General features: G+C 51.2%; 1 protein-coding gene and 1 pseudogene across 5 annotated transcripts in view; both read right to left on the bottom strand.

The window, feature by feature from the left end:
• Positions 1 to 26,235, bottom strand: part of TSPAN18 (tetraspanin 18) — a 173,051-nt gene extending 146,816 nt beyond the window's left edge. Inside the window, exon 1 of one of the 5 annotated variants that reach the window (XM_016146819.2) lies at positions 25,986 to 26,235. The gene's annotated coding sequence lies outside the window, so the exon portion shown is untranslated. Of the gene's footprint in view, positions 1 to 9,830; positions 23,275 to 25,985 lie in introns of those variants that run through there. The other 4 variants (XM_016146818.2, XM_036221860.1, XM_016146823.2 and 1 more) reach the window with 4 other exon arrangements.
• On the bottom strand, positions 23,349 to 23,467 carry LOC118603060 (annotated as a pseudogene).
• Positions 26,236 to 27,098: the final 863 nt, after the last annotated feature.

The following is a 27,098-nucleotide window of genomic DNA, read 5'->3' as shown; positions in this document are numbered from 1 at the left end:
TGCCCTGCCTGGGCTCAGTCGTGTCATTGCCTGTTGGCTGGCTGCAAATGGGCTACTGGCTGATCTGCCAACTGGTAGCTGAGGAATTTCCCTCTGACCTCCTCTCTCCTTTGCTGTAAGACTGAGCTCATAAATGTAGAGTACCACGTCTCTCTCCTGGCCTCCCTCTGCATACACATGGGGCCTTTTATCATCTGATCCCTGGTTGCCAATCTTTCCAGGCCCACCTCCAGGTCCTCACAATATGTACAGACCTCACGATCAAACTGAACTCACCTGCCAAGTGTGGACAATCATAGTCCTACCTCACTGGCTTGAGCCGGGGATTAGCTGAACTAATGAATCATAAGTGTTCTCATGGTACCTGGCACAGAATAAGCAATCAATAAACAGAGGAAGCAGGAATTCTGTAAAATACAACCTGCTTGCTACTTACTGTAAAACTGTGGTGGCCATGATTAGAGTTTTCAAGGTATACTTCTCAGAATCTTCCCTCCCTCCTCAGATGGGGTCTGCACACCAGACATAAGCTAAGACTTACTTAATTCATAACAGTTGGACTTTCTAATATTTTACATACTATGTTTCTAGATAACATTACTATGTTTCTAGACAACATTTAAGACCACTTATTTAGAATCCCTTGATATCCTAGAATACCAAGTCAATAGGATATCAGAGAAGGAGGAGAGCTGGGAAGCCTTCCTGGAAGAAGCAGCAAGGAAAGGATGGATGGAGGGAGGCAGGTGATCAGCCCACATGATGAGCCTTTTCCTGGCTAGCTCCTGCTACCGCCTTTTTCTTTCTCTCTCCCTCCTCCCTCCATCCACCCTACATCTCTTCCTGGCTCCTAGTTGGAACTGCCATCCTTCTGAGCTCTGTGACCATAAAGACTCTTGGTCTTGTGCCCCAAGAAGAGGCAGGATCCTCAGTGAGACCCCGGAGGCAGCTCAGGCACCCTCTCCCCACACCTATGCCAGGCCGTAGGATCCAGGCTGGGCCACTGCCAGATGATGCATGGCTCATTGACAGATAAAAGCTCTGCAGTTTGTGGCTCCGAAGCAAAGCCAGGGCTTTGTTTTGCTTTGTTTTAAATTAGCAATGCAGGGGGTTGGTGTGGGGGTGGGAGAGAGGGAGAGGAGCCAAGGGCTCATTCAGGAGGCATTCCTGCTGTGTCCTGCATCTCAACCATCCCCTGGGCCGCTCCTAATGAAGCAGCATCCTGTCTCTGTGTCTTCTCTCCACCTGCACTTGTCTCGCCGGGGGAGAGCACTTCCCAGCACCACCCGCCCTGTCATTCAGCCCATCACCCTCTGCTCCCATAATGAGGCCCTGAATTGGCCCGCTAATCGCACCCCAAGGTCACAGTGGGGCTGAGGTGGGAGTCGTGACGGCCTCAGAAAGATTGGGATTTATTTTTGCTCAGGGACGGGCGCAGCCCAGTGGGTGCTGGCCCTGCTCGCAAGGGATCCAGTGACAAGGAACTCCCATCTGAGCCCATTAGCTCTTGGTGGCCTGGGGAGGGTGGAAGGGACAAGGTGAAGGGGATGTTTCAACCCCATAAGTAGGTACATGAAGCTGTTTATTCTACATGCAACTGTCATTAGTAATCATCTCCCTGCATCTGCACCTCCCATCGGTTTTGAGACTTTTCTGCAGATGGCACGTGCCAGCCAAGGTCTCTTGTGCCCTCCTTGTAGTACCTGCACGAGACAGACACCGCCAAGATGCTCAGCTGAGCAAGAAGGAGACTGACTATGTAGCCTCTGGGAACCTGAGACCCCCCGTCACCAGTGGGCACTGTCCTGCATTGTTCCCCCTCTGCCGTATCTGGAGGAACTTTCTTGTTACCTGAAGCAGGTAGGACAAGAGCTATCCATCCACTGGAGCTCACTTTACACTTGACCTTCACTCTTCTTCCTCCCACACTGTAAGGGAAGTGTTATCACTCTTCCCATTTTACAGATGAGGAGAGTAAGCAGCAGCATTTTTACATAACGTAACATTGGTATGTTGTTCACGGAGAAAGAGAAACAGAAAATAACAAATGATTCTATCCACAATGTCTGATACGTAAGGCTCACTCATTCTCACAAGGTAGGCACAGCAGACCAGTAAGCACACAGCATCTGGGACCAGAGCATTAGGTCCCAGAGAGACCTGGAAGCCTGATGGTTTAAGGGACCTGTCCCTGAAGGTGGCGTCTGGCTTACCCACCCCTACTCCACAGTGTCGTCTGAATGAACAAACGGAAGACATGAAGACATAACTCTTCTACCAAGTGACCAGTGTCCTCCTCCTCTCTAGCAAAGAAAGGAACTGAGGCTCAGCCCAAGCGGCTTGCCTACAGTCACAGAGCTGAACCAGGCTCACGGAGGACCGGAACCCACAATCTTGTCTGCAGCATAAGGCCAACCGCATAATGTCCACTCTCCCCGGGATGGAGCTGAGAGGTTCTCAGGCAAAGATACCTGGGGGTTCAAAGGCTACTAGAATAACCAGTGCTTCTCTTAGTGCTGAAGTTGGCTTTGGTACGAATTACGTCTCCACGTGTGCCAGATCTTGACCTGAACATGGATCCATTGTGCAGTCTTACGCATACAGGGACATGTGTCCAAGGACCTTCTGCCTCTGGGAGAAGCAATATGGTCAAGTGTCGCTTAATGATTTTTTTTTTTTTTTGGCAGAGGCGGGGGTGAATGACAAACCACATATATAATGGTGGTCCTATCAGATTATAATGAAACTGAAAAATTCCTATTGCCTAGTGACATCGTACCCGTCATAACATACACTAGTGACATCGTGGCTGCCTGACGTGGTAATGTCGCCGTGCAATGCATCCCTCGTGCGTTTGTGGCGATGCTGGTGTGAACAAACCCCCTGCGCCGCCAGCCGAATAAAACCACAGCGCTTACACCGATGTGCAGTACATAATGCTTGGTAATGACAATTACCGTGTTACTGGTTTTCATCTTGATAATGGTAATAAATTACTATGTTACTGGTTTTCGTACTTACTTTTGTATTCACTACACTTTCTAGTGTTATTTTCGAGTGTACTCTTTCTACCTATTAAAAACAAAGTTTGCTGTAAAACCGTGTGCCATGTTGCGCTGGCAACAACGGCCTCTTATGTCTTGCGTTTACTGTGTCTCTTGACTGCATCGTTTTCTTTTGTGTTTGATTTAACCTTGTGTTGTTTTATAAATTTACTGTAGCTTAAGCGTGCAGTGTTTGCACGGCCTACGGCAGTGTACAGCAATGTCCTAAGCCTTCACATTCACTCACCACGCACACGCTGACTCACCCAGAGTGACTTCCTGTCCTGCGGGCTCCGTTCACAGTAAGTCCTATATAGGTGTATCATTTGTTATCTCTGATATGGTATTTTCACTCTACCTTTTCTATGTTTAGATACGTTTAGATACACAAACACTTAACAGTGTGTTATAATTGGCTACAGTATTCGGTTCAATGATATGCCGCACAGGCTTGTAGCTTAGGAGTAACAGGCTACACCACACAGCCCAGGTGTGTAGGTGAGACCCCCTTAGACTTGTGGGAGTAAGTGCACTCTGTGCTGTATGCACAACGACAAAATCGCCTAATGACACGTCTCAGAATGTATCCCCATCATTAAGTGATATATGGCTGTGTTAAAAAAAGCCAAGTGACGGCCACAGAGATGTTTCCAAACGGGGCCACCCTGCACTACTAGCAAGGAAGCTGAAAGCCGAGAGAACTCAACGACCAGAATGGAGTGGGCGGCCCAACCCCGCTGCTAACCGTGGCTTTCCCCCTCAACCTGGGACTATTAATTCACACTTGATAACTGCGCGTAGTCGTGGCGGAATCTGGGAAAACCAAACCCCAACTCTGTCACTCTTCTTTGCTTAAGTCCATGTAAATATACTAATGCAGAAAAGGATCTGAGGGGGGTAGGACTGCAGAGCCATTAGCATTTTGATGGATTTTCTCGATAGGTGGAACATGAGAGCTTTAAAATTCATAGTGCAGAGATTAATCCTTCCAGCCACACTTCTCTCTCCCCAGCTTGAGGTGGTCAAGAACTTTTTACCCCTTTAAACCTTGATTAGGAAAAAAAGTCAGGAACTCAGATTGCTTATTAGTCTTAAGATTCCTACAGAGAAAAGACAAGACAGGACTTGAGTGTGTAGAGCCCTCCAAACACAATTAAATGGCAGAATCGGAGGTGGGGGTCGTGAAAAGGCCGCGGCACCGCATGGTGGGTGAAGAGCGTCCTTGACTCAGCAGAAGCAGAGCTGAGTCCAGGAGGGAAGACTGCGGATTCCCAGGAGCAAGTTCACCTTCTGTAACTGACAAGACACTTGGCATCCACGGTCCCCTCACCGCTCAGCCGGCGTCTCCGAAGCGAATTGCTCTGTGCTGCATATTAGGTGCTTGGAAGAGAAGGATCGAGAAGACAGTTCAGCTCAACGAATACCCGATCTCAAGAAACCCAGTCTACCCGGGGAGAGAGACAGGGAAATGGATGATTACAATGAAACATGGTGACAGCCGACAGCGCGGCTGCCCTGGCATGCCGGGGAGGGCACGGGGGAGGTGCCCAATCAGGCTGAGTTTACGAGCAGGTCATACCCTGCAGGGACCTCCGGGTCCTCCTTTAAAACTTTCTTTTGAAAACTAATGTGATATAATATTAACTATAGAAGAGGAGATGTACAATGTTTTCTAGTGTATGAGCAGAAAGACTATATATATATATATATACTATTGAGAAAAATGATCTAAAACTTGGAAATAAGGCAGAGAGGCCTGTTTTTTCTACGTCATATGGGGGTATTGCTTAGCAGGCCCCACCAAGGATTATTTCATTATCTAGGGGATTCTAGAGGAATATGGCTTTAACGTGGGTGAAGTTACATACATATTTGTAGGTCTCGTAGAAAAGATTGCCCCAAAGGTTATGCTGTTATTGCCCTGTAGGGCATTAACCGGTTTTGTATCCGATCCAGCCATCTAGACAAGCAAACTTTCTCCAATGCCTATATAACTGCTGTTTCTCCAATGCTCCTGAGAACCAGCTTTACCACCCTGCCAGCTCCCTCATTAATGAGTTAAATCAATCTCTGACCCATGTTTGTTTTACATTTATATGCGGTTTTATAGGGTTTATAATTTTTTGAAATTTGTACTTTGACAGTACACGCCCAGTTACACACACACACACACACACACACACACACAATGCACAGGGAAAAACTGTAAAGGAATACAGCGAAATATTACCCATGGGTATCTTTAGGCACTTGGCATATGTATACATGTGACTTTAATAATTGGAGGGGAAAAGTGATAAACATTTTTTTAAACAGAGAACAATCCCCCTCCCCCCCAATCTAAACGACTCTATCTAAAATTCCCCGAATTAATAGCTAATGCAAACTCCTTTGCTTCTGTCTGTGGGATAGGGCGTTAAGCGTTTTCTGTGGGTCATCTCATTACGGCCTCACCGGCACCCTCCGTGAAAGGGACTATAACTGTCCCCATTCTACAGGTGAAGAGTTAGCCATGGATCATAGGTCTGAGGAGTGAGAGGGGGATCTGAATCCCAGGCCTCAGAGGCTGCCTGCTTCGGCCCCCCACATAGGAAAGAAAGAAATGCGCACATCTGCACATCTGCCGGGCTGCCAGGGTCAGGCTTGGAGAAGCCCGTGTTCCCGCCCACTCGCCGAGCACACAGCGTGCTGGGAAGCCAAGCGCAAGCCTCGCCAGCCTCAAATTGATTTCACATGTGTCACCCCCACACGTGCAGGCAGGCACCAGGTCTTCCCCACTCTTGAACCCCTCATCCCACTGGGATGGGGGCACAGTGGGTGCTGGAGGAAGGTCTCAGAGCACCTCGCGAGCGGCTCCGGGAGCAGCACCTCCAGCTAAACCCATCTACGCACTCTGAAAGCCAGCCTCTCATTAATAGTTCACTCCATCTCTCTCTTTGCCCGCACGGGCACTATGGAACTGGTTTATTACCCACATCCTAAAGCAAAGGGCAACCTGGCTTCAGCAAAGAAGGGGGGCCAGTGTGTTGGAAAGGTCTTCAGCCCAGGAACCCTCGAGGATCAGGGCTCTGCCTCTAAATCACTGTGTGACCTTGGGCAAGTTAGCGAGCCTCTCTGGGCCACAGCACCTCACCTTTAAAACGGGCGGGGGACCCACCCTGCTATGACGCCCCAGCATCAGTCTCGCTTTTGCCGCTGGGGTATTTTACATGCAGCAGGCGTGGAGCCCTCGCCAGCAACCCTCGCCTACTGATTCTCACTAAAGCTCTTCATGTGGCAGGTCACTGCGGGTGAAATCAGTGCGGAAATTAGGTTTTGAGGAGTACCATGTGATCTGGAAAGCCAAATTGGGGGAGTAGTGGCAAAAAGGGGAGTGTGGGGAAGGGGAGAGATGCTTCATGTAAAATGGGCTCTTGAGAGCCCCTACAAACCACCCCGTCCGTGGGTTCATTCTGATCGCAATTTATTTATTTTGGTCAAATACATCTTTCTAGGTCTCCAAACACCTGCAGACTCAGGCAGGATTACTTGGGTAAATACTGTGTTTCAAAAGCTTCCAAATAAAAAGCCCCGTTTTCCTTGATTGAGCAATAAATATCCATCCAGCCTTTACCCATGGCCGTGAGGAGGCAGAAGAGAGAATAACTCAGAAATGTCAGCCGCCGAGTGTCAATATTGAAAGACACGCTTCTGGGTGATTAATTAAGATCAATAGCCAAAAGAAGCGCAGAAGAGCCCTCTTATAAAAATGGGAAATGATGCTGCTAATGAAAATGATTCTAGCAAACACGCAGCTTCTGATTCCTGGGTGAGTTACTGCCCCTTTTGGGATCTCAGCTTCATCCTATCACCTCACGGCCTGTGTTTCTTGAGACAGGTTCCTTATGGGCTCCTCGGGAGATACCAAAGTGAAGAGGAGAAGGGGAGGGCGGAAAAGCCTCCCGTCCTGGTTCAACACGGCAGCTCCACGTTGGGCTTGTGTTTCATATTGGCTGCTCCGTGTTGAACTTTCTTTGACTTGCATGACAACAGGTAGGTTGAATGCCACTAGACTTAATCATCCCGAGTGCTTTTCGCTCTAGCATTTAGAATACCCGAGACGGTGCCTCGATTAAGAAACCCCGAGGCATTCTTGTGGTCAAATGGTTTTTAACCAAAGGCATCGTGGAGACCCACATACGATGTCACCTGGGGATATGATGCCCCTGACTCTGGAACGAGGCTTTTCCATGCCAGTTGGTAAGCCCATATCCCCAGCAACAGAGTCTTCCAAGACAGACCATAAAGCCACAGTAAGAGCTGCCACGCACAAAAGCATTTACATTGTCCCAGGCACTTTACCCCTCTCAGTCCTAACGGCAACCTGACATAATAGGTGTTGATCTTCTCTCCCTTTTGCAGATGGAGAAACTGAACATCAGAGAAGCTGAGTAACCTTCCCAAGGCCACACAAGTCCTCAGCCAAGATTTAACCCCAGCACCTGGATTCTTAATCACTGCTTAAAACCTAATGCCCCAGAAAGCCATAGAATACTATGCTGGAAAGAGACCCAGGGATCGGTGATCCCTCTCTTCCATCTTATGATGAGTAACTGAGGGCCACAGAGGCTAAGAGACTCGCCCGAGGTTCATAATGAGTTTGTAGCAGAGCAGGATTAAAATTCAGACTCCCATCGTGACATCCTGATTCTTTCCACTCCACCGTGGCACCACTGGGCCACTCAGGGCAGCATGGTTTGGTGGTCAAAAGCTTAGCTCACGTGCAGACCGCCGCCCAGTTCCAGGCCCAACTTTGCCACTGCTATGCTGTGTGACTCTCAGCCTCACTGTGCTCCAGATTCTCCGTTCCTATTACGGGAATGATATCTGCCATTTAACCTGTAGGGCTATTGCAAGGATTCAGTACAACAGTGTGTTCCCATGTGGTGTGCTCTCAATAAATTCTAGCTTCTCCGTCCTTGGATCCTGGGGCAGAGTGAGAGGGGAACAGAAAATAAAGTGAATTCTTCTGGCGGAATTGGGGCAGAGAACACAGGGTCTCTGTCCTGATTTCCAACACCTCTCCCCCACTGGCAGTGACAAACTGACCACTGGCCTTGTTTCCTCTCTGCCAGGGACGTCAGGAGCAAGGCAAAGGAATGAGACCAAGTGAGATGCTATGACGTGTCTCTTTAAAGTCAAGAGTGATTCATCTTCTCGAACGTACCATTTTCTCCTGACCTCGTGTTAATTTCTAGCTCAAAATAAAATGATGTCTCTTTAGTACCAGGAAAAGGCTAAAACATTATTTCAGGTCGGCACACAGTCTGCCTAATGAAATCGAATGCACTGGCTTGCGGAGTCAGGGAATTTAAGATGCAAAAGGGACTTTATCTCAGAGCATCTGAGATACTGCATAAGAAAGTGATCATCTTTCTAAATGTAAACTGGTAACTTGGCCTCTGTTGGGAGGGAGGAAATTGAGGGCCAGAGAGGCTAAGCGATTTGGCCCATGTCACAAAGCCATGGGGCTGGTCGGTGAAAGAGACAGAATGAGAACCAGGTCTCCTGACCTCAGGTTCTGCTGGGGAGTTGAAGCAGGAGTAGGGGAGGGGAGTGGAGGAGCTGGATAAAGGGCAGGAAGTTTAAGGGTGGGTTTGACCGCATGCACGTCTGAGTGTGTATAGTCGAGACAGTGTGAGCTTCTGAGGTAGAAGGGAAAACATTTAGGCCGTTTGAAGTTCCACCTGCACTTCGGTTGAGTGTGAGAGTGGATGAGAGAGCAAGAGGGGTGTGAGTGAGGAGCGAGTGAATGAGAGAGAGGAAATCCAAGGGCTGCAGAGAGAGAGAGAGAGGGAACAAGAGGAGGAAAATCATGTGGCCATTTCCAAATTCCCACAGTTGAATAAATCAGAACAGACTGTTCGGAGACAGGCCATTTCCAACCACATCCTTCACACCAAAGTCAACCCCGAATGGCCCACTACATGCTTTCTCATAACCAGTAACGAGAGCGACAGTGATATTCACAATTATATTTAGGATTCCTGAGCAGCAGTGTTGCGTCAGGTATGATGAGCACCCGCTCCCCAGATAAGGCCACTGAGGCTTGGAGAGCGGAACTCTGTGGTCCCCATACCTTCCCAAGCGATTTCTGGGATAAGGAAGCCTGGTAGGCAGCAAAGATCCAACCAGCACACCAAGTGCCTGAGAACTGTCCCCTTGAGACAGGGCTGCTCCTGGCTGTGGGCAGAATGGAGAAGGAAGGTACCCAAGAGCAGGGAGTGAACACGGCATGTGCCCAGCATCGGCTGCTCCACAAGGCAAAGCAGATGCCTGCCTGTGAGGGCGTGCCTGGCACCAGACCGGCAGGATTAGCTGCTAGAAGCTGCGGTCACCACCTCGCCTGGTGCCTGGCCCTGACTGGCCAGAGGAATGCCCTGCCTTTCCATGCGAGCCGGGCCCTGGTGCACAGAAAGCGCCAGCAAGGAGGGTACTGTTAGGGCCCCCAGAAAACTCCCACCTCCCACCCCAACATCAGCAGAGGGAGCACTGGGTCCAGGTGGCCACACCTCAGTAACCACCAAGTCTCCCCTGCCAACAGGCGTGAGGGGACAGACACCACCAGGCCAGCTGGGAGGAAAAGCAAGAGCGGCTCCGCCAAACATCCGCGGCCACCAGGCATGCTGTGCTGTGTGCTTTCTAATCCTTGTCTTGTCTTCACCTTAAAACAATCCTCGAGGTGGGTGCTACTCTGCTCACTTTACAAATGAGTTAACTGAGGCTGAGAGAGACAAGATAACTCACCCGAAGTCACCACGATGGTAAGTTCAGGCAGAGTCAGGATTGAACCCCAGCATGACCAGGAGAACTTTGATCCTTCTAAGTCACCCACCACTCATCTGCAAACCCCTTCACTCTGATGAAGGCTGGGCACCCCGTTCCGGAAGGCAGCATTTTGTCATGGTTCCAAAGGCAAATCTCAACAAAGACCCTGAAGGAGAATAGGAGAGAGGCACACCTCACCCACAGGGGGTAGTGACTGCTCACCCCCCGGTCCATTATCACCACACGGGGTTTTCCTAGATCATAAACAAGCCCAGGGAGGACTAGTGCCTTGCCCGAGGTCACACAGTGAGGCTATAGCAAAGCTGGAACTTGAACCTACCTCCCCGTTTCTAATCTAAAGCGCTTTCTCTGCACTCCATGGGGCCTCTCACAACCAATTAGGAACCACTGTAAGCCAGAAACATGATGGTAACCTCATTCGGCTCAAACCTATCACATCTGTTTTACTTCCTCCCCGCTAAGCAGTAAACAGTGGAGACAGCGCCCAGGCTGGCTGCGGGCTGGGAGCTCAGCACAGAGACAAGGCTGCAGCCAAGAGTGGGCAAGGCATCATTCTCACGCTGATGCCTGGCTGGAAGACAGATTTTTTCCCTAATGCAGCAGATATAGGTGATCTGACATCACTGAAAATTGCCCTTTTCCAAAGTGATGATACACACAAACCCAGGGAGGGACCCCAGCAGGAAGGTGTCTCCAGCAGCAGCCCAGGAGGCTTCTGTCATCTGACCACTTTCTGTCTTTATTAACATTTGCAGGAAAACTCACAGCGCGTTTTGCTGCAAATGAAAACCGAACAATCTAATTTTCTCCCTTCAGCCAGGCCAGATGGCTCCTTCTTATTCTTCTCCCCTCGCTCACGCTAGAAATTAAAAAACAAAAAACTAAACTAAAACAAAAACAAAAACAAAATGGAAAGTTCCCTAACATCTGCAGATTTGCCTTTTGAGGCCATTTTTAGCAAAATGTGCCCAAAACTGGATCCTCAGACTATTACAAGGGCATTTACTCTCTTGGGAAAGCTTTATTTTCACCTCCAAAGTCTTTTCCTTCTGTGGAGTTTTGGGGCTTCTGGGGTGGGGGCAGAAGGCACCCAGCATGCCAGTCCACTTCCTGGAAGTGAAGGCAGGACCCCAGAAATGGCTACAGTCTTTGGGAGACTTCTGGCTACTCCCAGAGGTGACAGAATTGATGTAATGGAAAAAAAGGTGTAACACCAGCTCAAAATGTGGGGAATGCCTAGCTCCCCCACACATCCTCCCACAAGGTCTAGTTCACCCCTCTGCCCAAACGTCTGGGGACATGCTGATTGTTCGTGGCGAGGCACAGACCCGCAGAGACGTCTCGGTGCTGTGCTCAGCACTGCATGCGTACTCAGGTACTTCAGCAGCCTCCCACCCACCTGCACTGTTTCACACGGAAGGAAAAGGGAGCATCAAGACTTCACCAGCCCGAGGTCACACACGCCAGAAAGTGGCAGGGCCAGAATGCGCCCACAAGGCCTGACGCCGGGCCCCAGTTCTAACTACTGCGCCACGTGGCTCTCTTCCCAGTACCCACCGAACTGGTCCGGACAGGCCTTGCCTTAATCCTGTTGCTCTTCACCCCATAGATAGAGTCATCCGCTGCCTCCAGTATCACACTTAATCCAGACACAGCCCTTAGCGACATCTTAAGGCATAGGTTCAGGGCCTGGGAGAAATCATATAAGTGCGCCTGTGTACGAATACACACATCATTTGCTCCTGAATTATTTTTAGGGAGAAAAAGTGCAACCCCTATTCGCTGCCTCCTGTTAACTGACAGGAGAGACAAGAATACAGGTGAGCTAAGAAGACGACCTGCCATCCCCACAGGGAGGCTCTTAAGAACAATGTCTGCTAAGGAACCTCTGTGTACCAAGGCGTAGTTCAGTCTTGAGGCACCTGGCAGCCTCAGGAGTGTGAGGGCCAGGAGGCCAGCCAGGGCAGGCAAGACACGGCCTCTGGCAGAGAGAGGGTTCATGTGGCAGGAAAAGATGGTAAGCTGGGTGCTGGACGGGCTCTGTCCTCCGTTACTCTGTGGGGTAGGATTGCCACCTGAGTCACCCACACGAGGGGCACCTCTGTGTGAGACCAAGAGAGAGAAACTCTCTGTGTCCTCAGAGGAGGGGCAGAAGGGACCTGAGACTTGGAAGAAGCTTGGGAGATGAGGCAAGAGGGACGGGTGAGAGAGCCCCTCCCGGCGGGTGGGTTTGGCCGAGGGCTGTAAGATCAAGAAGAGTCTCCATTGCGCAGTGTTGGGCTGGATGGTTACACACCATCCCTCTGTATGCACCACCCCCAGCCTCGAATCCCCAGTAAAAGTACAGAACACACAACGGAAGAAGGAAAGAACGCACCAACGCCTACATCGAGTGGCACCAGGAGCCCCATTCTGTATTCAGAGCTCAGAGGCAAAAAAACCCACAACCACCTTAGAACGGAAAAGGCCAGGCCTTTTGGTTGTTGTTGAGATCAACCTTCCAGTTTCCCATATGCCTCTCCACCGACTGGATGACGGACAGAACTCCATAATCTCAGCACTGTAGGTTTCCCTTCAACGAGACGGGGATTAAGGATCTCACCCCAATTGGACTGTTGGGCATCACATGAGATAATGTCTATGAGCCCGGTGTGCACACGAAAAAAGTCTGCTGTGCTTCCGGACAGACAGGGAAGGCAAGAGAAGCGACATGGCAGGTCACCCCACACCCAGCACTAGGCAGGGCCCTGATCCGGCCTGTGGTGTCCCTTTTCTCCAGGTGGGGAAAACGAGGCTTGTTTAGTATTAAGAAACTTGCCAGAGGCCGTGCAGCTGGTGAGGAGCAGAGGCAGAATTTGAATTCAGATCTGTGGGATTCAGAAACCAGAATTCTCACCTCCTTACGGCCCCATTCACATGCCGCCAGGACTCTACAGCCGCCTTTGGATCTCTTCCTTCTAGAAGAGTGTTTAATTTTAACCTCGTACATTTCTCACCAGCACAAACTCATGCACACAACTTTATTTAGTATATTGTTATCATTATTATTGTTTTGCTGAAAAAGACTCTCATCAGTAAGCTCTTTTTTTTCTTTACTCTCACACAAACACACAAGTACCTCTCAGACAGGTTTGAATGGTGTTTAAATAGTGGCTGGGCTACTTAGAAATAACAATTGCCCATAATTTAAATTCAATTACATAGCAACCACTTTTTTAAAAGAATATTTTTATTTGAGCTCATTGTGCAGCAAACCATCAGACACTTTCTTTCTTTAAACTACTTTGAGAAGGAAAAATTATCGAATGAAAGGGAGGAAATGTTATGCATATCATTCCCCGCTATTGAAAATAATGCTGATGGATTTCCTCTTTTGATCTTAATTTATTTAAACAACACCCTCACTTCCATCAACAACCACGCCTCAGCTTCCTGAAAGCTCTTCTCCAGGGAATTCACGGCTCCAAGCGGTGACTCTGAAGTCAGAAGAAGACCCAGAGAACAAGCAGCCCCACTCCCGAGTAAAACGTCAGAAGTCCATGGCAGAAGCAAGAGCTAGTTCAGGCCAAAGTAGAACTGGGTTCTGAACTCTGACTTCCTGGACTGCCATTCCAGCGCTGTCCCCAACTCTTCTGTTAAGAAACAGCGGGGACGGCAATTCACCGGATGGGTCTAGGCCGTGACCCAGCTCTCTTGGCACCTTTACCTGATTCCCCCAATTCTCAGGTTTTACCACATTCCCAGGCCTCCTGGGGCCCATCAAGCTCTGAGGTCGGCCCCTGGTCTCCCCATCTGGTCTCTGGGCTCAGAGGCAGGAAGGGCCCCAGAAAAGCTCCCACCTGTGGCCCCAGCTCTAGCTCCTCCCCAGCCCACAGCCCTACCTCCATCCCGCTCAGCCTTGCACAACAAGCAGGCAGCAGCCTCAGTCACTCTGTTTGCCTTGGCTATACAGCCTGCTTCCCCAGCAAGAAGCCACTGAAAAGGAAAATAAAACAACAGAAAGCTCTTTGATCTGCCAACAGATGACCCTGGAGGAAGGTGGAAATCACCTCTGTCATGACCTGCTGGGCCTCTCTCTCACAAGTCCTCTCACAAAGGGACCAGGTCTCTTTCACAGACCCCCACCTGGCTGGCCCAGGCACATGGACCCCAGGAAAAGAAAGGGTTGGTCAAAGTGACATCTGTGGGAACCAAGCAGGGATGGGCAGGGGGCAGGAAGAGGCTGGAGATGGCCACTGACCCGGCTAGCCACTCCATACTAAGTGGTCTCCACACACTGTTTGCTTGGTGGAGGTCAGAAAAGGGGTGTTTGTGAGAAAGGAATTCCAGTTCATCACTAGGGCATCAGACAAAGCATCATGGCTGTCACTGTAAGAATACTAGGCATCCATCACGAAAGGATGTGCAAGTAGCAGACACACGAGCTGTGCCTCTCCCATATCTTGTGGTCCTCCCAGAGACCCTCTACAGCCTCAGGGGACAGTTCTGTTCACTCTGGTAGACCCTACTCAAGCCCTTCTTTCAGTCTTTTAACTTGAAGGAAGGCTGGAAGGTCCCCAGTGGGATGGAGCCGCAGCTGCCCACAGCAGCAGGCTGCTAGTTATCGTACTTTTTATTGGCTCTCCTCCCCTCTCGGCCCACTTGCCTCTCTCGGACCAACCTCATATAGAAACTATTTGCACCCACATCCTTGCTCACGGTAGGCTTTTGGAGGCACCCAAATAAAACGAGGCAGAAGTATATGTGCTAACACAGAACAAGTGAAAAATGTAAGATGCAGAGTGGACGGTATGGAACGTCACCAGGTATGTATAATGAAGGGCGTCAGATGCACAGGTGAGCTCATTTACCCACAGAACAATTCAGGAGAGACAGGAAGCTGGTAACGACGCTGGCTGTCTCTGGGCGAGAAGACCGGTTTAAGATTAAGAGTTAGTTTCCACCAAATATGCTTTTGTTCTATTTCCATATTTTCCTTCTGAGCCTTTCACCAGTAAAACAACATCCTTTTCAAAGAGCTTCTGAAAACTGGAAAATCAAATAAATGGCCTCTGTAGAGGGAGAAAACCCTGGAATTGGCAACCTCCCTCACTTCCTGAATCTCTCTCACTTCCTGGATCTCTCTCACTTCCTTCCACCCCATCGTGGTCTCCCCCTCAGCCCGGGTCCAGGAAGATAGATCCCGATTCCAAGAAAGGCTTGGTAGCTGCCACTGAATAAGGGATTAAGGGCTGGAAGAGAGCACAGGGCGGGATGAGAGGCCTCTGAGACCACTGGATCCTGCTGGATCCTGTTTCCTCCCAGCCCTGGTTGTTAAGACATAACCGGCTCCAGGAGGGAAGACACCCTGGTGCCCTGCACAGGAGAAGAACCAAGAAACAGACTATCCAATGCTTGGAAGTGGGCTAGAAGTTCAGACCGCCTGCATTTGCATTTCTACACCTCTGCTTACCAGCTGTGTGATCTTGGGCAAGTAACTTAACCTCTCTGTGCCCCAGTTTCCTCGGCATTAAATGGGGATTATCACGGTACCAAATGAGAAGGCGTTATAGGCTGAATTGTGTTCCCTCGAATTCGTATGTTGAAGCCCTAATCCCAGTACCTCAAAATGTGACTGTATTTGCAGACAGGGCCTTTAAAGAAGTGATTACGTTAAATGGGCTCTAGGGTGGGCCCTAATCCATTCTGCCTGGTGTCCATATAAGAAGAGGAGATCCAGACACCCAGGAGACAGCAGGAGTCCGTGTGCACAGAAGGAAGGCCATGTGAGGACACAGTGAGAAGGTGGCCATCTGCAAGCCAAGGAGAGGCCTCGGAAGAAACCAGACCCGCCGACGATTCGATTGTGACCGCCCCGTCTCCACGATTGTGAGAAAATTCATTTGACAAAAATCGAATTTATCGAATGCTCACCATGGCTCGATAAATTAGCATTATTTTTAGTCCCATTTTATAGATGAGAAAATAAGGCACAGAGATGTGGGGTAATTTGCCCGGGGCTACGGAGATATAATGGCTGGTAGAGCTGGGACTGGATGAGCGTGAACTTGTAAGTGCCGGGCACATTGCAAGTGACCAGTACATGTTAGCCGTCCTCTTGACCCAGAACTACCTGAAAAAGACTGGGCTGCTGGGGAGCAAATGGAGGGGGGCATCTCCTGAGCACCTGCCAGGTACCTGGGATACAGGGATGAAGAAAGACAGACAGGGTCCCTGCCCTCCAGGCCTTATGCTAGAGAGAGGGAGAAGGACTTAAATAATCACAAAGATGAGTCGACGATCACCCAATTGTGATTAAACCACATTCAAGAGGGGATGGCGGAGCCATTGGAGCCAAAAGGGAATTCGGCCCACTCAGGAGTCAGGGAGGGCTTCCTGGAGGAGGTGATGCAAGGGCTGGGATCCAAAAGGTGAGGAAGACTCAGGTAACTAAAAAGGGAGAAAAAAAGCATTGCAGAGGGTGGAGGGAGAGCATGTAGCGTGGCCCTGTGTGGGTGGGGGCAACCGAAGGAAGCGAGGTGGCAGGTGGGCTGGAACAGAGGCAGAAGGGCTTGGGCGCAGGAGGGCGCAGAGGCTGAGCGGAAAGTCTTTTGAACACAAGTGAGAATCCATTGGAGCGTTTTCAGCCAGGCAATGATCATGTTACACAACAGATGTTTTCCCTAACAAAGTGTATAAGTCGAACTTCGGTAAATCGAATTTTATTTTTAAGGCAGCAGGGAGCAACGGGAATCTGAGAGTTCATGTATCTGTAAATTGAGAGAGGACCCTCTGATCCAGCTGGCATTGTATTGATCTGGGCTGCCTCGAGGAGGCACACCTGTTAGGTAATAACCCTGGAGAAGGAGTGGCCTCCCTTCCACGTGTCAGAGTGTGGGGCAGTGTCTCTGCTGCCTGTGTCCTTCTGTTCCCCCATAAATCGCAGGAAATCCCGACACTGCAGAACGTGGCTCTCCCCACCGGGCCACCACACAGCCTGTTTCCTGCGGGGACACAACTTTCCAGGCGCCCTTCCCCAGCGTCCCCTCATCCTTAAAGCTTCAACTTGCACTTGACTCCATGGGGAGGCCTGCACTGCCCCCAACCCCAGATGTCAGTATGTTGCTGAGTTTTCATGGCATCCTGGGGCTCCCAACTGGATGAGTTCCTGTGCTATCCCCAGATAAGAGGACGAGACCTTGGTGCGTAGCAAGGAAGGATGTGATCCCAAAGAAGTTATAACTAAGAATTCATTCCTTCACTCTTTCATTCATTCGGCATGTATGAAGTTCAACCCCAGACACTGAGCCGCACCCTGCAGGTTCCACAGACAATGAAACAGAAGAACTCTGTCCTCATTCCACTGGGGGAAACAATAAATAAAATAACGAGAATATTCTAACATTCATTGAATACTTTTGAAGTGTCACATTCAATTCATAGAGATACATTTCTGCATTTTAATATTTAAAAACCCTATGAGGTAAAACAGTGGCACAGCGAAGTTAAGTAATTTGTCAAGGGTCAAGCAAAGGTCAGGGTGCATGGCTGAACTGGGATTTGAACCCAGGCTGTGATGTTCAGAGGCCACACTCCTAACCCTCTATGGTATGTTGCTGCCTTTGCTTTCGCTGCCTGGGGACAAGGTGCATATCTGAACCCTCAGCCTCCACGGCTAAACCCCCAACCCTCCTGGGCCCCTACGGGGGTGGGGGGCTCTGCAGCTGAGGGCTGGCTGTCTGCTTTCCCTCCGAGGCCCCTGCTCATGCAGAGAGACCTAGATGCTGCCCCTGGAGAGAGAAGCCCAACTTGCAAAAGTCACAGTGATTTCCGGTGCTAAATGCGAACCCGGGATAAATAGCAAGCGAGAACAATTCATCTCAACCAGAGATTCTCTACATGAGAAGAGATGGAGGAGATGCCAGGCAACTCCGGAAAGATGGGGAAAGAATGTAAACGGTGTCTTTCAGGCAGTTGTTTCAAATCGTTATTTCCAGAAAACATACACTTACTAATTGTATAGTTTTATGAACTTGGGCAAACGACTTAACCTCTTTGGGTTGGTTTTCTTGGCTGTAAAGTACGGCAATATATACCCACCTGCTATGGGTTGAATTGTGAACCCCAAATAGATATGTTGAAGTTCTAACTCCTATGACCTTATTTGAAAATAGGGTCTTTGCAGATATAATCGAGTTCAACTGAAGATGAGGTCATTAGACCCAAATCCAATATGACTGGTATCCGCATAAGAAGAGGAAGGATGGACACAGGGAGAAGGTGATGACAGAAGGGGAGACTGGAGTGATGTGTCCCCACGCAGAGAAACACCAAGGCTTGCCAACGGCCACCGGAAGCTAGGAGGGAAAAAGGGGTGACCCTCCTTTTTGAGCCCTGCCAACACCTTGATTGTGGATTTCTAGCCTCCGAAACTGTGAAAGAGTAAATGTCTGTTGCCTTGAGCCCCCAGTTTGTGGCACTTTGGTATAGCAGCTCTAAGAAACCAACACGCTGCCTCAGAGGGCCCCTAGCTGGTACAAAGCCCAGCCCTGAGTGTTTGGAGGGGGAGGAGAGGAGGCTGCAGAAGCCGAGGTCTGGGGGCGGGAGTAAATGAGGTGTGTTTGGGGGACCACGCGATGCCGACTCACAGCCCTAACCGGCCTGCACGCCAGCCAGTGCTTCTCAGAGAAGCCAGGAGTCAGCGTGTGTCCCTAGGGTCTTGGTGGCAGCTGGAGTAGAAGACCAATTTCTGTAGTGCCCCAGACACAAGTGTCCATTATGCCCAAGGGGGCAGTGGGCCACCTCAGAACCCTGTCTTGGGGAGCCATCCTTTCCCAAAGACCCCTCCGCTTCAGTGTCCAGCCCACCAGCGAATTCCACAGGGCCCGGCCAGGTGGACAGTTAATGCTTGTTCCCCCAGGGGTGTTTCTGTTGTGGTTGCAGTAGTTCCTCACTCCCCAGGGAGCTAAAAGCCCATAGCAGATGAGCACCCTGGGCCCACCCTGCTGGAGGAAGCCCCAAATGTCAGGCGCCAGGTGGCCGCGGGGCTGCTCCCCCAGGGGGCTGAGGCGGACTTGGCCAGGGAGAGCGCTGCAATCTGTCCTGGCAGGAGAGGCAGCAACGCGGGAGGGGGCCTCTCTCTGGAGCACCCCCAGGCTCCACACTCACAGTGGTAATTAGACATGAAAAGATGGGCCTAAGTCCAAGGGCCAGAGCTCCACATTCTTCCTCTTTCAGATGGAAGCCGTATTAGTTCAACATGAGAGCTCAGCCCGAGGCTGCCGGGAATGGATGCCCAGTGCCTCTCCTCCCGAAGGACAGTCATCGCAGGCGGGCGCGCCTTGCCGAAGGCATCTCTTCCTTCTTCTAAGTGGGAGAGGAGACCTGTGCAAAGGTATCGACACCTGCTACGTGCCAGCCACTCGATCAGCTTTACAGCTTCCCCATATTCTTCCCATTTTGCAGAGGAGAAAACAGGCTCAGAGAGATGAACGAGTGCTAAGTAGAAGAGTCAGGATTAAAACGTATGTCTGGCCATCCTACTGTCTGCAAAAAAACGGAGTTGGAGAGCCTCATCAAGGCCCCTCTCCCTCCCCGCCCAACTCCACAAGGGCCAGCGTGAGGCCGCATTGGTGGAAGAGGAAACATGGGTAACCTTGTTAGTCATTTGAGGGACACCCCAAAGCCTGAATGCACAGTAGTTCCCAAAGTGGTGTATCTGGGGCTGAAATTCCTATGGTTTTCATTATGAGTATCTAAAACTATGGCTTCTCTCACCTCATGCCCCTAGGCTTTTCCCTCAGCTTCCAGATAGTTCCTGTAGCCTCCCCTCCTCCTGTACCATGTACACACGTAAGATGAATACAGAAGCTCTGCACCATTGGGGTGCGGGAGGTGGAGACAGGAGCAGAAGTAGGTTCTGGAGGATTCTGGGGGTTCTCAGAGAAGTAAATTTCAGTAAGCCAAAGGAGGCCACGGGAGCAATGAGCTGAAGGTCAAGGGCTGGTTTAATGCCCTTGCTCTGTATATATTTCCTTGCCAGTCCCTTGACCTCTCTAAGCCTCACCTCCCTCCAGTGTATTAGAGGCACTATATGATCTGGTCGGAGATACATTTCCATGTACACGGTCTGAATTTACAAAGAGCAACACACTTCAGAGATTAAAAGGAAGCTTCCATGTTTTAAGGACTATTCTCAAAGTATTCTATTCAGGAAATGTAAATGCAGGGAGTTAGTGCTCAGCAAATATCCACCTGCTTCCTTACCATCTCAGCCTCCCTTGCAGCTGGTTGGGGGCCATGTGACAGTTCTGACCAATGTATTGGAGCTGAAGTAATGTGTGTCACCTCCTGGCTGAGACAGTTGAGTGTTAGTGTGCCTTTTCCATCTCTCTCTTCCCCTTCTGCAGTAACTGGATGCCACATAATTCAGAAGGTGCAGATACAAAGAAGGTAGAGTGACTACCAGCCTGGGTCCCTGAGTACCCATGTGGAGCAGAGATACACGTTAGAAAGTAATGTGAGCGAGAATCAAACTGCAGCGTTAAGCCACTGAGAATCTGGGGGCATCTGCTGTGGCAGCTAGTGTTACTTAGCTTAACAGTATCAAACAGTATCATCGTTGCTATTATTCTGATTTTTGCAGATAAGGAAACCAGAGCCACATAGCCAATAAGTGGCAGAAACAAGATTCAAATGCAGATCTGTGACTCCAACACACATCCTCTTTCAATTACAACCTTTTGTTGCTTAATAAGATCATTCCCCTCCTGGAAGCAGTCTTGCCCCCAAAACCTCCTACCCCTCCCTGCCCCTAGAATGGCTGAGTAATCAATGCAGGATGAAAAGAGGGACTCCTATAAGGCATTCTGAGCCTGGAAGATGATCAAAAGCGGGGAGGAAAGAGGTCTGATTGAATCTCGGAGATATCTTCCCAGGGGCTTTGGGGCTCACAGGAGGTTTTGATACAAGAAGAAAGATCACACAGTGGTTTAGAACACAGCCTGGGGAATCAGATTAACCTAGGATCACATCTCAGTCCCATGACTCACTCTCTTGATTTTTCTGAGCCTTCCTTTCTAATCTGTAAAATGGGGACAGCATCTGAACCAATCTTGAGGGTAGAGATGAAAGAAAGCATCGTCTAGCTCCTGGCTGATGGTGAGCACTCCCAGAGTGTCTGCCACCATGAAGAGCATCGCTGGGATGGCACAGAGCACCAGCCTTGATGGAGGGGGACGAAGCAGGGGTACAGCACGTTGGGGGAGGGGAGGGGTGGCCTCAGCCAAGATGGCTGACAGAGCCCAGAGCCTTAGACTGCAGACCGGGCCAGGCCCGTGTTCCTGCAACAGACTCAGGAGCAGAACATAGAGGGAAGCAGGGCCGGCCAGACATAATGCAACATAACGGAGGAGCCAGATTATTTATTTTAAAGTCGAAAGTGGCTTCCAGGAAGATGGCCTTTTATTTGGGTGAATCTGGGAGTTGTGCATCAGCTTAAACTCATTATCTGCACATATGGCCTTCGTACTCTGGTTCAGGGTGGGAAACAAAGGGTGGAAGAGAAAGGATGGGCAAATGCGAGCTGATGAAATATCATCCCTCAAGTGCCAGAAACCGGGATATTTGCAGTGACGTCAAATTGGGCTTCCTGCCATGGGGATAGGGCTATCGTGAGAATACTCACAAGATTTTAACTCAGGAGTCCCTCAGTGAGGCAGAGAAAGGAGAAAAGAAAACAAAAAAGCAATTTATTTTATGTGCCCTTGTCTTTCATCCCCAGAGTGCACACGCGCGCGCGCACATTCACACACGCTACATTGTGACCCAGAAGCTCACAGCTGGAAAGGATCAGCGTTGATCTCCCTCTCTACACAATGACAGCGATCATGAAAATAATGGCAATGATGATGGTGAATATCGATCGAGCATTTACCAAGTGCCGGACAAGGTGCTAAGTGTTTTTACATGTTTCATCTCGTTGACTACTCCCCAAAAGAGGATGAGGTATGATTAGTCCCATTTTATAGATCAGGAAACTGAGGTCGAATGGCCTAGAGTCACACAGCTAATACATGGAAGAAAGCCAACGTTCACACCCAGGCAGCCTAACCACCACGTAATGCTGCCTCTACAGAAATAGGGAAACTGAAGTTCGCAGAGGGCCAGTGGCTCACTTGAAGTCACATAGCTCATTTTGTAATAGAATGAGGGCTAGTACACAAGTCTCCTAAGTCCTGATTCAGTGACCCTTCCATTCCATCCTGTTGTCTCTTAACATGTAACATGCGAGTGTGCATGCATGCACACACACACGCACACACACACAGTGAACATGTTTCTGCTCATCTCCAAGCTGTTTAAATCACTAATTAAAGCAGCCGTCTGGGGTGCAGACAAGGGGTAAGGGTTGAACCCTAAGATAACAAATGCTGAGATGAAAGACCTGCTTTGCCAGCTGCAAACGCTGGTGCTCATCATCTCGCTCTCTCTTATTTTAATAAGTGTTTCATTATCTGCTCCCCCTCCCTCAGTCAGAGCGCTGATGCAGGTCCAAGGTGCCAGCCTGTGCGGCAGGAGGAGCCCAAGCTGGCAGGTTTGTTCAATGGCATCAGGTTGCAGAAATACCCACTCAACCCATCATCTGCTCCTGGGGGTGGGGGGGGGGCAGGGTGCAAAGTACTTATTTCCAAGGCCCCTCCCTTCGCTGTGTCCCAGCCAAACATGAACAAATGTTCCTGATTTTCTTCTTAACAGCTGATGAAATAGGCCAGAAGAGCAGCCCTCTATAAAGAGGGGTCCTGAAAAGGGGTGGCCCAGCCACCAACATTTGCTCTTCCCAGGACTGGGGAGAAAGTGGGCGCTGGACAGGCATCTGGAGAAAGGCAACATGCGAACCAACGGACAGATATGAAGATCCCAGCGGGCATTCATGTCGCCCTCTCTGCCCCTAAAGTACAATCCTATGGAGGCCGGTAGCCTGGCTCGCTTTGCTAAGCAGGAGTGGGGTAGAGCAGGGCAAGACAGCCAGCCACTGGACCAAAGGCAGAGCAGGGCCGCCTCACACCTTAAAAGGTTAGCCTTTCCTGACTTTAAGTCGCAAAGGCCCTTAGAGTCTTCTGTGCCAGCACTCTCATTTCACAGACAGGAAAGCAAGTTCAGGAACGGACGTGACTCACCCAAGGCCACACTGATGACCCAGAAGAGTTATATTTCGAATCTGCTGTTGCCTACCTTCCTAACCTCCTCCCACAGATCCCTGCCATGAGCGTTTGCCTCGATACACCCTTGCACGTCTGTTCCTGCATCCTTCAACCCACCCCTCAGACCATTAAAACCTCCTTTAGGAATTCAAGGAGCTATTCCAAACTGACATGGAATTTTTTATGGGGGGGGGAGGTTTTTTTGTTTTTTTTTTTTTAGGCGGAGCAACCCTTGGTTGACCTCACAGATTGCAATGACCTTGTCAGCTTACAATCCCTTATTTTTTATCTTTTATGCTTACAGCACCTGGTCGTCCTAGGTGGTCTCCCATCCAAGTACTGATCAAGCCCGACCCTGCTTAGCTTCTGAGATCAGACAGAATCAGGATTGTTGAGGGTGGCATGGCCATAGATGGGAAGGTACTTTTTGGATCAACCTAAGGTGTTTAACACCAACCCCAGATGAACTTCTGCTTCTAGAAAGTGCCCCAGAACTTTCACTGATGCACTGCCATTTCATCCTCGGGTTGGGTGAAGATACCCCGAGGGTCAGCCATTTGAATGGACTTGGGGACAGGGGCAACAAGGGTACAGAGTGACCAACTTGAAATTCTGCTGACTCAGAGATGTTGGAGTTTGCCTAGGAACACTTTGAGTCCACACATGATATGCTAAGTCAAAACATGGACGTCAGCTAAGTCAAAACATGGACGTCAGCAACCCTGGAGTCTCAGTTCCCTCTTCTCTTCAGAGCATGTGGGGTGGGGGCGGGCAGGGGGTTGCAGAGAGAATGAGTGGAACACAGGAGCTGCCAGCCCTCTGGGCCTTGTGCTCACACCCAGGTTCCAAGGGCAGGGCTATTCGGGGCAGGCTTCCCTCCACAGAAAAACAAGAGTCACTAAAAACAAAACAAAACAAAACAAAACCCTTTTGTTTTCTGGCCCTATGGAATGTCTCGAAGACACATCCAGAGACAGCAGCTCCTCCACCCTTTCCTCTGTCTCCCCACTCCTGCTCTTCTGCTCAAAATAAAAATCATGCTGATCTTCCTCTCTAACAACTGTCCTGTAGCATGTTTGATGACATCTAACAAAAACATTAGGTGGGCTACATTAAAAGCAAGAACCTCAACTCTCGTTCAGGGTCCTCGTGGTTTCCGTCACCTTTGCAGGGGACTCGGGGGACATGGGAGGGGGACTGCCCAATGAGCACACAGTTTCCAGCCAAGAGAAAGATGAAAATTTCCACCAGCCGCTATGAAGCCACTGCACGGTCTTCGATTTGCTCATTTGTGCTCACTTGGGGTGCAGGGAAAAGGGAGGGAATCAGAGAAAAAAAGCAAAATGAGGCGACAGTCCCTTCGGTGTCCCTTCAGGGTCCAACAGCCCCATACATGACAAAGAAGATGCTCTTCACAGATGCCAGCGGCCACCTTGCTTCCCAAGGCCTGGGCAGGACTCAGACTCAACACACAGGGCCTCTGGGGTCAGACAGCAGGACACATAGCAGGTTTCCACCAACGACTGTGAAATGACCAGATGAATGTGGCCTGTAGAGCCCAGATTGGGGAGGGGGCCAGCGGTTCTTGTTGACTGCTAAGACATTCACCACTTGAGCCTAGGTGGCTCAGGTCTTTAAGAGACCCCAATCGTCCCCACCTGATGCCTCCGTTTATTTGTGCCCAGAGAGAAGACGGATAAGAGAGGCTATGATACACTCAAGACCCTCATCCTGCCACAGCAGGAAAGGATCTGGCCAGATCCGGGAACAAAGGTACAAATTTTACAGAAAGAATGCATTCGGCAATCTGGGATTCAGACTCCAAAGAAACCTCAAAAAATTAATCCTCCCATCCATTCTCTCCACACGAATTCGCTGTCAGTGTACAGTTTCTCTTGTTTTTATTTTTCGGGTGGTTAATATTTTATTCATCCATACACCCTGCCAGCCTCCCAAGAAGAACTACCTCCGGACAAGCCAAGCTTCCCAGCACACAGTGCAGTTGCAGCTGAGGAACCCCGCCCTCGTACTCGACCCCGCGCCCGGGTCGGGCTGTGGGGCGGGGTGCTCCGCTGGGCGAGGCCCCGCGTGTGTTGGAGAGTCTGTGGCTGTCTATCCTGGATTTCCGCGCGTTCGTTTCGCAGGAACCAGGACTCGCGTTCCTGTGGGTGAAAGGGCCAGGGAAGGGCGCCCCCTGGCGGGAGCCAACTCGCCTCAAACCAGCCGGGTCCCAAGCTGGCGCGAACCCACCCGAGCCGGTCAGCCTTCCAAGCGGACTCCCACTACACCCCCTAAATCTGGACATGCCCAAGCCTAGGATCCACTGAGCGCTCCACGGAATCTCTGCTTCTGCGAACCGCACACACAGGGTGGCGGGATCAGGGGGGTCTCCGGAGGAAAGCGTGGCGCCCCCACCCCGCCCCTCTGCCGGGGACCCCAAAGGCAGCCCGCCCTCAGTGCCCTGTTGGGCCCAGCAACCCGCCCGGCCCAGATCTTCGCTACTAATTCCTTGTCTCTACCTGCCCTACAGTGGCGAAGCGCGCACCCCCTCCCTCAGGGCGCAGCCCCCGCCGAGACCCCGAACCTTGTAACCACACCTGCCGCCCCCCGCCATTCTGCTGGCGTCCCCCACTCACCCACCCAGAGCGCTCGGCGCCTGCTGGTGCTGCACCTGTCCAGGGGGAAGCCCTCAGGCCTTGGCGGACTCGGGGCAGGGAGGGCAGTGAGCACGTCTTCCCAGCCCCCTCCCCATTTACTTTAAGTAGAACTTGGTTCCAGGGCTTCCCCGGGACCGCCCTGAGATCCCCCCCCCCAATTCCACCCCTCCCCACGGTGCCCCACAGTCTCCCAGGGGGAGCGCGCGTGGGTCTCCACGTCCCCGGGGACGCGGCGGTGGGACGCGCGCAGGGCACGGAGGTGCAGAGCCCCCTACCTTCTGGAGGCAGCGGCGGGACCCCGCGCCAACTCCCGCCGGCGGCCGCGAGGGAAACTTTCCCCGGGCGGAGAGGCGCGCTCGAAACTTGCCGGGCGCCGGCTGCCTTCCCGGGGGCGGCGGCGGTGGCGTGTCCGGGGACCCGCTGGCGCGAGGCGGCGGCGGCAGCGGCGGCTGCGCTCGCTCGGGGCTCCGGGCTCGGGGCCGGGGCTCGGGCGGCCTCGCGCGGCTCCGCGGTGGATCGCTCAGTGCTGCGTCCGCCCGGCAGCCTGGAGCCCCAGAGATGCCGGCGGCAGCTGCAGCTGTCCGCCCGCCCGCCCGCCGGCCCCACCTCCCAACCACCGCTCCGTCCCTCCCTCTCCCCCGCGCTCCCTCCCCTCCCCAAACGTCCTCCCCTCCAGTCTCCAGTCGCCGCCGCCACCACTGCCTTGGCGGCCGCTGTGAAGGCACGTCTCCTCTGGCGGGCTGCTTCTAGCCTCCTCCCCGCCTCGGTCTCCGCCTTCAGTAGAGCATCCAGGCCTTGCTCTGGGGGGCCCTGGAGCCACCTCTGCCTCTCTCCCCTGTCTTTGCCGCCTGCCTGCCTCGCTCCTCTGCTCGTGGGCCCTCGCTCCGTCTCATCCAAGAAGATACGTTGGGAAAGTGGGCAGAGTGGCACGCTAGACCTGGTGTATTTATTCCAGGGAAACTTTAAGCTGCACACCTCGCCCTGTGGCCCAACTGCAGTATTGGAGGGGGGTGACCCTCCATCCGGACCTCGCTCATTCCTGGGCTTCCCCGATGTCCTGGGAGTACCTGCTGAAAGCCAGGAGGACTCATCCTCCCTGCTCTGCTTTAGATTGTTGCAGATAACAGAGGCAACTGGAGGATTGCAGCAGGGATGGGCCGGACCCCAGATTAGATGCAAATGACTTGATTACAAGAGGCCAGATCTGTGTCTCCAATCTCGGGACTTTCTTTTCATCTTTGTACTGCTGCCACAACCACACACCCTGATAGCCCCTCCTCAGCCTGAATACATAACTTCACTGAGAGATTTAACCTCTGAACCTCCTCTGTAAAGCACCTACCCACCCCGCCGGGCCCTAGACAAAATGGGTAAGCAAGCAGATCAAA

This window comes from Rousettus aegyptiacus, unplaced genomic scaffold (genome assembly GCF_014176215.1).
Source record: "Rousettus aegyptiacus isolate mRouAeg1 unplaced genomic scaffold, mRouAeg1.p scaffold_m13_p_5, whole genome shotgun sequence".
Classification (NCBI taxonomy): domain Eukaryota; kingdom Metazoa; phylum Chordata; class Mammalia; order Chiroptera; family Pteropodidae; genus Rousettus; species Rousettus aegyptiacus.
The sequence above is the reverse complement of the archived record's forward strand: the minus strand, read 5'-3'. Positions and strand labels throughout refer to the sequence as shown.